This window comes from Pleurodeles waltl, chromosome 5 (assembly GCF_031143425.1).
Source record: "Pleurodeles waltl isolate 20211129_DDA chromosome 5, aPleWal1.hap1.20221129, whole genome shotgun sequence".
Lineage (NCBI taxonomy): Eukaryota > Metazoa > Chordata > Amphibia > Caudata > Salamandridae > Pleurodeles > Pleurodeles waltl.
Window position 1 is genome coordinate 253,678,260 of NC_090444.1, and position 13,625 is coordinate 253,691,884.

At 44.8% G+C, this 13,625-nt stretch overlaps 1 long non-coding RNA gene across 3 annotated transcripts in view; it reads left to right on the forward strand.

The window, feature by feature from the left end:
• LOC138297243 (uncharacterized) overlaps window positions 1–13,625 on the forward strand; it is a 440,690-nt gene that overhangs the window by 327,752 nt on the left and 99,313 nt on the right. The window lies entirely within an intron of this gene.

The following is a 13,625-nucleotide window of genomic DNA, read 5'->3' on the forward strand; positions in this document are numbered from 1 at the left end:
CTTTGAGAATTGGCCCCTAAGTAACATGGATCATCCCCAATCTATGCGTGTGTACATTTTGCAATCTTCATTACTCACAACTGCCTTCCCAAACTTGTCAGTTAAACTGTCATTTCTACAATCTCAATTGCAACTTAGGGCCTGATTTAGATCTTGGTGGAGTAGGGAACTCAGTCACAAAGTTGACAGATATCCCGTCCACTGTATTATGATTCCTTTATATCTTATGGGGATCATAAAATGGTGGAAGGGATATCTGTCACATTTGTGACAGCGTATTCCCTCAGCTGAGATCTAAATCAGGCCCTTAGTGCTGCATTTTCTATTATTTTGAAATAGACTTTTTGGAGTCTTGTAAAAATTAGCTTTCATTTTACAATGTAGCTCTTACTTTACACACTACAGAGTTTGAATCCAATAAACATTTTTTAGACTTCAAAATGATCGGATTCATGCATGTACCAAATGGTTTATTTAATTGACAAATTCCATTGGATTTAAGTCTACATCTCATAAACCATTTATTCAGTTTAACCCTAGTCTCATATTATCAGCAGTATGTAGAAGAATAAATATGACAACATGTGAAATACTTTCTTTTCAATCTAACTGAAAGGCTTCACATTTATTGGGAAACTATGTGATTTAGTCCACCTACTTGTATACCGTTAGCACGCCAAGGAGCAATCAGAAGTGCAAAATAATTATCCAAAAGTAGTCAATGTTAACCATGTGACGATTTAATAGAAAAAGCAAGCTGGGAAACTCTACGCTTCAGAAAAAAGCTTCAGAGCAAAGTCTAAGAGTATCTGAAGTTATTAAAAGCAAATATTCTTCATATCTTCATAGAATATGTGATACAGTATGCAACTGAAAGATAACACCTATCAACAAACTACAAATTCCATATCAACTTCTTCTATACACCGGTGGAAATGAAACCTGACTAATTGTGTTTGTGTGATGCATTCACTGAAATCTTGTGGGCTCAATAATAAAAAAAAAAATCAAAGTAACATGTAGTGAGAGAAAAATCAAGTCATGGAAGTATTAAAAACAATTTAATATTAAGAAGATCTAACGAAACAATTATGCAAATGGTACTCCACATAACACAAGAATGTAGCTTGTTTGAAGTTGGAAAGCCTACTTCCCAGTTTTTGCAGAAGACTGCCCCATGTGGTATTTAATGCAATTTTAGACAGCACCAGAGGAACAAAGGCCTAAAGTACTATTCCCATTTGTAAACCAAGTGGTTAAATGAGAGGAGGTTCATGAACTCAGCAGTAAACAGAGAAAACAAACACACCTTCACTAATTGAAGGACTAGACCCCACATAAACTTGTCAAAAGCCAGTAATTGTGGGAATCTAATGCACTGTCAGACAAAAGCTCAGCATGGAGCATTCCTTTAAACAGATCACAGCTAGATAGCTTATCTGCTGCTTATGAAACCCACATTTTCTATTAATTATTTAGTACAAGATTCCACGCAAACGTGGTGATTGAGTGTCCTATTCGCACTGCTGTCTACAAGTAAATGGTGATACTCACAAGCTCATAGGCTGTCTATCCAAAGCCAACCAATGCTTGAAATAACTGTACAACAGGTATTGTTTGGGAGATTCTAACTTAAGGGGATACAGTCATAACCATAAATATAGTAGCCTGGCTCATTGATCATGTAAACCTGTGATTTATCTCTCCACACAGCGACAATGAGACCACAATCACTTCCAAGCAAGCATAGGCAGGCACGTTGTGCAACACCACACATACACACCATGAACTGTATGTAGCAATGACACACAATCAATAGCAGTGAACACACATCCAAGCAATGACACAGATGACACATCATGTACAACCAACAATCAAGGAAATCCACACGTGCAGCACCATACACACGGACGCACCCTACACCCCATACAATCCCACAAGCAAGCAGTCAGACACATGACAACTTGCCCATGGCACAACCCTTCTACCCAGTGCATGCAACACAACCCATACACAGACCTCACACACCGTTGCACACAGATGTCACACCACCATGTAGAAGGAAACCAGGACAAGCATCTCAACTTCCCAACCACAGCAATGTGGCCAGTTGTATTCAACGACAAAATACTGTCAGCTGATGTCTGTCACCTATCTTTTCTGACTACGCAAGGATGTGTTCTGTAGAGGATGTCAGCTATAAGGTAACTTACCATAACTACACGTGTGTGTGAATGACAATCCTGGCCTTTGCATATGTGGCATAATACCTGCTGCAGCAATCATCTTGTGTTAGTGATATATTGCTGTTGATGTATGGATATGGCCTACATGGCTTACAAAATTGAGCCTTATCCCATGTTTTTGATTCCTCTTCAGGTCACATGTCTGTTTGCAAGCTGCTTACTGAAATGCCTGTTGGCACCCTTGCCATTGGATGTTACTACTAAATGGATGTACTTACACACCTGCTGGAGATTCCTACTGCATCTGTCACTCTGACATTCTTGTAGTCAAGATATGTTTATTTGATTCTTTCTTGTTAACAGAAATGCCACTTTAAACAATAAAGACATACCAATACTTATGCTCTTTGGTGTTTATTGAGTGTTTCACATCACAGTTCAGAGGAGTGGGGACATGGTTTCTGTGATCATCAGAGTGGGTGTTCCAGCTGTATATTCCACAGGTCCTGTATCCATTTGCCTTGGGATGATGTGAATTTGGTGGCGTTGGGGGCCCACCACCAGTCCTCATGACGGCGATTTGGTGCCTGAAAGCCATGGCCTGCACCTCTTACTAAAGTCCTCCCTTGTGCATGGATGGTTCCCCACTGCATTCACCCTGACAACTATCCTCTGCCATAAGTTGTTCTTCCGGACTTTGGATGTCTGCTGGACCCGTGCCCCAAACAGTCGCGGCTCCACTCTGACGATTTCGTCAACCATTACCCTCAGCTCCTCGTCTGTGAAATAATTTTGTGCTGCCATGGTAGTTGGGTTGTGGGTGGGGGTGTATGTTGTGCAGGGATACTGGGTGCTGTTTGTTGGTGTGAGTTTGGGTACTGGTATGTGCATGGCTATTATGCGTTTGCGTGCATTGGTGTGTTGTGTGATGCGTGATCAGTGTGATGGTGGCTGTGATATCTAGGTGCAGTGCCTCCTTTCAGTGTGCTCTTGCCTCGCTATGTCTAAGTTTCTGTTTGCAAAGGGATCTGGGTATGCGTAGGGGTGTGTTTTATTGTGCTGTGGACAGGTGTGTGTATTTGTCTCAGGTGTTGGGTAATGATATTGTCCAATGTGGTGCGGTGTTCTGGTGGTGGTGCCTTTTTTTCCCGCAGCGGTTCGGACCACCGATGGCTTGCCGCTGTGTTGGGACCACGGTGCTGATTTGTGGGTTGTTATTTAGTGGGCAGGATGTTCTCAGCGTGGCGGTGCTGGTGGTGCAGCCTCCTCCTTCATCCCATTGTTTCAACCGATGGTGTCGTTTTTGGGGTGTATTTTGGGTGGTGTTGTATGAGTGACTTGTAATGCAGCGGTCTTCACATCCCCATCACTGGCAGTCTTTCAGTGGCTGCTTGCACGGCAGTCTTCGGTAAAGACCTCCAAACTCAGAATGACCACCTGAGTCTCCACATCTTCTCAAGACAAATATTCTCTATCCCTTAAGCTTGACCACAAGCTAAAGTTCAAGAGACAATAATTATTCCAGGGCTAGGATAAGGTGAGGGATAATATTAGCCTCCATGTTTTTAGTAAAATTCTGATTTTCTGCCCACCAGGCTGTGGAAATTCTATATTTATTGGCAAGACCTGGAGGCTAACATTATGAAAGTTTAGAGCCTCTCAATATGCCAAAATTTAAGATGGGTTGAAATGAAATCTTTTAACAGTCACATCATTGGATCAATCAGCACATCTCAAAATATCTTGCAAAGGTTCTCCCATCACAAATGCTTTTGATGCAGCCACCCTTCTCACTGAATGAGCTCCAAACATACTGACATCCACTACAGTTCTAATCATCACTTCTCTCACCCATCTCACAAACATAGACGTAGGCACAGCCCTGAAAGTATTCCTAAAGGAGGTAGTTCATTGATTCACACCCTGCGGTCTGACCACAGAAGTTCTCTTCTCGTACTCTTTCACACATTTCACCACACATAAATGAACAGTTTCAGGGGGAAATGGATAGAAAATTGAAACAGAATTTGTTTTTGTTTTCTTCAACAAATAAACCCTCTGGGGGAATACATTCAGCTTGTAATACCAAGTTCTCTTACATCTGTTACCCTCCAGAATTAAATCAGACATAATAATGAGGTTAACTTTAAAGATAAATCCTTCAAAGTCAGCAAATCCATATCCTTTGAAAAATCCGAAACATAATTATATCTGGAAATTAGGGGCTTTGTAATTCAAATGCTTCTCATTCACCTTCTTACCATGACATCCTTTCCCACTGAGAGACCATATACTAACTCATGACCTGCAGCGATCGCTGATCAATACACATTCAACGTCCCTTAAGAAAATCAGGCCCTCATTGCCACGTCGGCGATCTTTTTCAAAGACTGCCGAAGCAGTGGGCGCCATCATACCGCCAGTGCTGGCGGGATGATTGCTGCCCTATTAGTTTTCCACTGAGCCAGTGGACAAAAATAGTGTTTCCGCCCGCTGGCCCAGCAGAAAACTCACCTCAACTTTGGAGCCGGCTCGTAATCGAGCCGGCGGCAATGTTGAGGTGCATCGGGTGCAGTAGTACCCGTCACGCATTTCACTGCCTGTAATTCGGGCAATGAAATGCGCAATGGGGCTGTGCATGGGGGCTCCTGCACTGCCCATACCAAGTGCATGGACATTGCAGGGGCCCTCAGGTGCCCCCAGATGCCCCCATTCCTCCAGCCTTTCCATGGCAGTGTTTACCACCATGGAAAGGCTGGCGGATGGGGACTCGTAATCCCCAGTAGTGCCCTAGCGGATTACAACCTCCGCGACCACCAGGCTGCAAGCTGGCTGCAGCCTGGCGGTGTTGGCGGTATGACAGGGCCATAATGGGGCAGTCGGACCACATAGTCTGCAGCGGTCCGACCGCCATCACGAGGCTGTCGGTCTTATGACTGCCAGCCTCGTAATGAGGCCCTCAGTCTTCATACCTTTCCGACAAATAATTCACCAATGAAGACACCAAAACTGGATCAAACTCCCTCTCCATGCACCAGCAAATGCATTTCTGCCAAGCCAATCTAAATTTTTCTTGTTCCTACAGCCCACAACTCTTTAATAAGAGCTGAAGCCTGCTGTGAAAGGCCAAGTACCTCCCATAGTCTCCTGAAATTCTCCATGCCACCAAGCTCAATTGAGCTGTCAAAATCAAAATGTGAAGCTCACTGGCAGGACCCAGCAGGAGTTCTGGAAACCTTGGCAACAGAAGTGGAAAGTCTTGCGACATTTCCAACGGAACAGGGTACTAAACTGGATTGCTCCCAAAACCTTAACTGTCCAGTAAATCCACTGCATTCACATATATTCCATTAGTCATGTCTTGCTTTGTTCCGTGATCCGAATATCATCCAGATAAATGATCAACCTGAGACTCTCTCACTCATAAAAGACACCACTGGATGCAGAACTTTTGTAAAGCACCACAGGGCAGACAAACGTCCAAAAGGAAGGCAAACAAACATTCTCCCCCTCCCAAATGATTCTTAGATACTTCTGATGAGGTTCCCAAACTGGAACTGTTGGGTAAGCATCCTTCAAATCCAAATGGGTCAACCACGCTCTTGACTGTAGAATGTCTCTCAACATATGCATACCCTCCATTTTGAAATGGTGATACACCACACAATTGTTTGATCTCCTTAGATTTTATTCCAGCCTTTGTTCTTCTTTTCTACCAGGAAAATATTGCTTATAAACCCTCCTTGTTCCTGAAACACTTCAACTATTGCACCTTTCTTGATCTGTATTGATCTGGACTCCACTCGGGACCCAAGACTGAAACGGCTCCTCTATAAACTCTATTTGATAACCTTGCACCACTTGAAGAACCCAAGGATCTCCAATTACATGTAACCAATTGTGATAAAAGTTTACAAGTCTGCCCTTCAACTTTATTGGAAGAGCAGTATGGTCTGACCTTACCTGATCCTTGAACACATACTCACCATGAGTTCCTCACCCTCTAGGTCATTGATGTTGAGGATAGAAACTGGAGGATCCCCATGACCCTTGTCCTTGTGATGGACCATTACCTCAGGAAAACAAACCTCTCGTACTTCCATTACTTGGCAGGGAAGTGACCCCTCGATCACCCGGCCCTTCCAAAAACATGAACACTAAACACTTTTTTAATGTCATGGTGGGACCTCTGAATAGGGGAATAAGCCCCCACAAATATGGGCATAGCTTGATAAATTCATCACCAAAATGCAGACCTTTTGAGGAAGGACCAGCTTCATTATTTGCTAGATCCAGCATCTTAGGATCTATTTTTAATAATATACTTTTTCTGAGCTCTACAAAAAACCTTGTATTTGCATTGCCCAAAAAAAACCACACAGCACATTGGACCCATTGATACATCTCTTCAATATCCAAAGAATATCTGCTTACATGCGCCTCTTCTACCATACTGTATATTTTAGTCAAATGACCAATTACATCCAATAGCCTATCTTGACACATAAGTAATCCTTTGTCAAGCCCCTTACATGTATCACAGCCTCTTTTACCTAGAAATGCTAAGATTTTTGTGTCCAACTCAGGGGTCGCTGTGACCTTATCCTCTAATGACGGTCTAAGGCATTCTGATCTTAGCCTGACCTCTTTAAGAATCTGTTTTCTGAGCCAAGTACACACATATTCTGCCAACTGCTCGACTGGGGCCCATTCCAGAGACAGGGGATGGCTTATTAAAAAAGGAAAAAGGGTCAAACATGGAGTCTCCGATAGGATCTATTAAAACCTGTTGGCCCTTTTCCCTCATTTTCTCTTTAACGTCCTTCTTCAGAGAAACCTTCTCACATTCTGACTTATCCAGATTGAATTACGAAGAACAGCTCAATTCAACCTCAACAGCCCCTGAGGCCTCATAACACGGTACCACAGTGCTTGCATGAATCTTTTAAAAATTTTGGACCGTATTTATACTTTTTTTAGTGCCGCATTTGCGCCGCTTTTTGACGCAAAACGGCGCAAACCTACAAAATACAATGGTATTTTGCAAGTTTGCGCTGTTTTTGCATCAAAAAACGACGCAAATGCGGCGCAAAAAAAAGTATAAATACGGGCCTTTGTGCCTCTAATTCTGGGCCCTTGAACTGCCCACCATGCGTGTCATCAACACTTCCTAGTCTTGTGCCAAGACAGCCACCATGTTGTGCTAGTGCAGATTTCTTTCTCTTAGTTTGTACAAAATCCACCAAAAGGTGTTTCCTTTTCTTTGCTACCTTACCCCTCTTCTATGTTTGAGAAGTCTCACCTTCTGACCAGAACTTCTGTTCCTCTGAGGCTACTTTTTTATTTTGTAACATTGCGTCTAACTTTTTCTTCATTCTATTACCAGTCTCAGTGGTCATCTTATCCAGGGCTGCCTCTAACCTCTCCTCAAGCAAAGTCTCATCGGCCAACTGAGTCTTGTCCTCACACATCTTGTCAAAATACACTAGTGAAACAATCACCCTAACTACCACAGCTTTAATAGACAAACTCTTTCCAACAAATTGCATAGACTACCTATTTCCACCAATAATCTCCTCAACCCCTCAGATACAGTAGAATGGCCTGAAAGCAACTGTCACCTATACCTGACACTCTAAAAGGCCACTATGTCAAAACATTCTATCATAGTAACATAATAGAAGCTTGTACAACTTCCTGAAATGGCCTGCCATATGACATTACAAAGCTTTCCTCCAATAGACTTGGCTCTTGATTAATAGTCCTTCCTTCATTTCTATTTTTTTAATTCTTCCATGTATGTATGCCTCCTCATATCCAGGACTGATTGGGGGCCTCAGAACACCTATTAAAATGCCACCCATGCCACTGATGAGAAAAAACAGATTTGAGCATTTCCAAGCCATCAACACACCATCCTTGTGGCTGACAAAAAAACTCAGGTGCGCCCAAGCTTCACCGATCATTCATTATATGCCGCCTGTGCAGCAGAACAGAAAGCTAAGCACACGCAGCTACTCATCCCTGAGCAACCTTCCAATGCGGACCGAGGAAACTGCATGTTGCACCCATCTGCTCACGCAGACTGTACGCGGCCCAACTGACAGCTCACACAGGCACCCGCCTCTTCAACAAACAGACACTGGTAAAGAGATACAGCTTACAAATCAAATGAAATACAACTATTTTAATAAAGGTTAAGTGCCCAATCCTAAGGGACAAACATCTCTTCATAGAAACAAAACATTAAAGCAATGTAAGAGATTGTAAACCCCTTTGAAAACCAACCATGTTTAAAAACAATCTAAGACCTTACATATATATTAATTTATAAAATAAAAGTCTTTCATACAGCAAAATATACTCAAAATACTAAGCTAATATCACGCTCTCTCATATCAGTACTTATCTGCTGTAAAAAGAAGGATGAGTGTTGAGGAATCTGTGTTTTTATTGTGTTGAAACTCTTGTGTTCTGAATTCTTGAAAGCAGCTGCTGTGAGTAGTGGCAATAAAGGAGATTGAATAATGTTAGCCTCCGGTCCGTGACATGAAATTTAAAACAGATATATTTCTAAGACCTTTCTATACACTGGTAAATTAGAGTACGAATGAAGAGCAAGTGGAAGAGAGATTCAGGGTTTTGCTGCCATGACAGAAGAGGCTATGACACCAAATTTGCTAAAACATGACATGGGAACAGTAAGACAAAATGAATGAGCTGATTGCACAGCTTTTGTAGAGTTATAAAATCTAAATGCATTCACTAAAACATCTGGAGTGCCTTAAATCTGTCCTGTCAGAATCCTACTTTTCACTTGCAGCTAGTGAAGCTGGTGCAAAACAATCATATATGTGATGATCTTGCAGTATTACTAGCTCACCCTGCAGGTGCTGAACTTGATGCAAAACAGGATCCAGGGCTGACTAATATGAGGCATTTCCATAATAAAGCCTTGGTAGTATCACCATATTCATTATTGTTACAAGATGAACTGGGTTAATAAACGGTAATATAGATTTGAGCATTCTTTGATGCCTGAAGCAAGTTTGTTCAACATGATTCACCTGAGTCTTTAGGTAAAGTCTGTTGTCAATCATGACACCAACATTTCATATGAAAGCAAATGGTAAGGGGCAACTGCCCTTACTTTCAGCCATGGGAAAAGAATTGATGTTATCGTCTGAGTGGATACCAGCAATGTCTCAGTTTTATCAGGGCTAAATTTCATATAGTTTGCTTAAATCCAGAAGCAAATAATTGACAATGAGTTGACCAGAGTACCTTGGTTATTCAGAGCAATACTATCTGGCAAATTGACAGGCTTGGAAAACTAGACAACCAGTTGGTTGTTATCAGCATAGATGTACAAGAAGATGCCAAATGCATTTACTAACTTTGCAAGGGGAAATGTATATATAGTAAAAGAAAGTGGCGCTAAAATGAAGCCCTGAGGGCTACCACAGCTGTGAATCTTTGTCTTCAATCAATAAGGAGGGGTAGCAATGATATGCATTTGGTCGGTCAAAAATTAGGACAACCATTCTGAAGCTTTACTAACCTCAACTCTGATTGTAGTAGTACATATTGATATTAAAAATATCAAAGTCAAAATATCAGCACCCACAATATCTCTAACCTTATGTTTAGAATTAAATTGAGAAAAAATATTGAATCCAGAATAGTGTTATATAAAAATATCTAAAGTTTAAAAATATTGAAAACCAAATGTAGATGACCATAATATAGGGGGTCATTACAACATTGGTGGTAAAAGGCGCTTACTGCCGTGCAGAAGACCGCCAATACACCGCCGCGGCGGTGGCATTCCGCAACAGCTATTATGACACACATCTTGGAATCCGCCGAAATTCAGACAGCCACACAAGACCGCCACACCAAAGGTCAGTGATAAACTGGCGGATACAAATCCTCCACCTCCACGCCAACAGAAACACCCCCATGCTATTACGACCCACGAATCCACGCGGCGGTCTTTCAACCGCGGTATTCCATTGGCGTACACACCGCCGCGCTCAAAATACACACACATCTCCAAAACACCGCCACATTGGACAATTACAAATACATACACCTGATACACATACAAACAACACTCCCACACACCCAATACAATATAAAACACACACCCACATCACCCACAAACCCCTACGAAAAATAATTTGAGACGAAGGCGACAGAGAGAGAGCACAGAATAGACAACCCCACTACACAGAGGCACACAACACCATCACCCACACAACATCCACGCACAAAACACCACACACCACTACACTCACCACAACCATCACCACATACACCACCCCACACATCACCCACACCACTCCATGTCATGCCAAAGACGCCCCCGCTTCTCCGAGGAGGAGCTCAGGGTCATGGTGGAGGAAATCGTCCGGGTAGAGCCACAGCTATTTGGCTCACAGGTACAGCACACGTCAATAGTCAGGAAGATGGAGTTATGGCGCAGAATAGTGGACAGGGTGAACGCCGTGGGACAGCACCCAAGAAATAGGGAGGACATCAGGAAGAGGTGGAACAACCTACTGGGGAAGGTGCGTTCAACGGTCTCCAGGCACAACATCGCGGTACAGCGGACTGGCGGCGAACCCCCACCTCCTCCCCCACAACTAACAACATGGGAGGAGCAAGTCTTGACCATCATGCATCCTGAGAGCCTCGGAGGAGTCGGTGGAGGATGGGACACTGGTAAGTCAAATCTTAACTATCATATCCCCCACCCTACCTGCATGCTATCACACAGCCCTGCCCTCACCCCCTCCCCTATCACTACAACTCCTCACTAATGTACCCATGACACAAACCACCCATCCCAACACCAAGCCCTGCATGACACAACTAAGCATGGACACCCCTCACTAAAGCATGCCCACTGCACATACTCAGAACACCCCCCCAACCATCACCACACAACCCCACGCACAGAAATGCTTGCACTGGGGTACACAAACACCCACCCATTGCACACCATTACACACACACATGCAATAATCTAGCTCTTATGCCCCTGCAGGAACCAGAAAGACCGTCACCACACCAGAGGGTCCAGACAAAACCACTAAACCCCCAGAAGAGGCCCACAGTGACGAGAGCAGCTCTGCCCTACTGGATCCTGATGACCAACCCGGACCATCGTAGGCCTCGGGACAGTCGGTTCCCCTTGCACAGGCACAGCCCAACACCGACCTTCCACCCTCTGGTAACACCAGTACAGCACCCACCCAGCGGGCCCAAACCTCCCTACCCAGGACAGGTCAATCAGCGGTGTGTCCACCACTACAGGGCACCCAGGGTAACCCACCACCCCAACAACAACAGGGACCTGGGGGCAGTGGTAGTGGGCACACAGTCCAGGGGACGGAGGCACAGGAACACAGGGGAACTGGGAGGGCTGCTGTGCGACAGGGGGCGGGCAGGCCAAGGGAATCCATTCTCCACGAGGCCCTCTCCTCCATCATGGGAGCATACCACCACTCCCAGGAGACGATGGCGACGGTCCTGGACAAGTTGCAGGAGACCCTGCGCCTGCAGGACGAACAGTATTTGGGGTTCAGGGAGGAGCTCAGGACCATCAGCTCCGCCCTGGGCACCACCGTAGGGGTGCTGAAGGACATACAGCAGACCTTGAGGGACACCGTGGCACTCCAAGAGGCGCCTGACACTAGCCAGGACGATGAACTGCCCACCACCTCCACCGGTGCTAGTGGACAGGACGCCCCGCAACAGGACCACCACACCAGCAGCCCACCCCCTGCAGATAGACAACCACCACGCAAGCGGTCCCTGAGATCCAGGAACAGGACAGAGCAAGATGGCGAGACCCCCGCCAGGAAATGAGACCACCCTGATTGTCCTCCCACTGTCCCACTTTGTTACCCTGTCCATACTTAAACTGCACCAGCTCCACTTCCTATGCCCAGATGGGCAGTGCACCTGTGAGACTAATAGACTGGACTCTGCCATGGACATTCCTCCGCCATCACCCATCCTCCTTTTACAACCCCCTCCCATTTCTGAGCACTTCAATAAACACCCTTGAAACACAAAACAATCTGGAGTCAGTCTGTGATTTAGTAAATATGTATTATCAAGGACAGTGTCATAATGGGTTTACCATTGTAAAGCTAACATACCTATGTCACACATCACAAGCCCTTGAAGGGTGCAAGCAGTTGACACATAGGTAACCACACCTGTGAAACCACAATGGAAGGGTACAACTCAGTTACCAAATAGTGATTTAAATCGAGGAACAGAATAGAGGTAGACGTGTGAAAGTTAATGTAATGCTAAAAATGAAAATGTTCTCACCTGTGTCTCACTGGAAATATTGCTGTATGACTGACTCCCTGTTGTCGTTGTTTTCTTCCTCAGCTTCCTCCTCATCACTGTCCACAGGCTCCACAGACTCCACAGCTGGTACAACACCGTCATCGGGATCATCCTTCTCCAGAAAAGGCACCTGGCGTCCCAAAGCCAAATTATGGAGCATGGAGCAGACGATGATGATGTCGCACACCTTCTTCGGTGAGTAGAATAGGGATCCACCTGTCATATGGAGGCACCTAAACCCGGCCTTCAGGAGGCCGAAGGTGCGTTCGATCACCCTCCTAGACCACCCATGGGCCTCATTGTACCGTTCCTCTGCCCTGGTCCTGGGATTCCTCACTGGGGTCAATAGCCAGGAAAGGTTGGGGTAACCAGAGTCCCCTAATAGCCATACACAGTGCCTTTGGAGTTGAACCATCATATCAGGGATGCTGCTATTCCGCAGGATGTAGGCGTCATGCACTGAGCCAGGGAACATAGCATTTACCTGGGAGATGTACTGGTCTGCCAAACATACCATTTGTACATTCATGGAATGATAACTCTTCCTGTTCCTATACACCTGTTCACTCCTGTGGGGGGGGGCCAGAGCTACATGGGTCCCATCAATGGCACCTATGACGTTGGGGATATGTCCAAGGGCATAGAAGTCACCTTTCACTGTAGGCAAATCCTCCACCTGAGGGAAAAATTATGTATCTCCTTACGTGTTTCAGCAGGGCAGACAACACTCTGGACAACATGTTTGAAAACATAGGCTGGGACATCCCTGATGCCATGGCCACAGTTGTCTGAAAAGAGCCACTTGCAAGGAAATGGAGCACTGACAGCACCTGCACGTCAGGGGGGATTCCAGTCGGATGGCAGATTGGTGACATCAGGTCTGGCTCCAAATGGGTACATAGTTCCTGGATTGTGACACGGTCAAACCGGTAGGTTACGATGACATGTCTCTCTTCCATTGTCAACAGGTCCACCAGCGGTCAGTACACCGGAGGATTCCGCCATCTTCTCATATGTCCCAGCTAACGGTGCATATGAAGGACAACAGCGAAGAACCAGTCATTATTC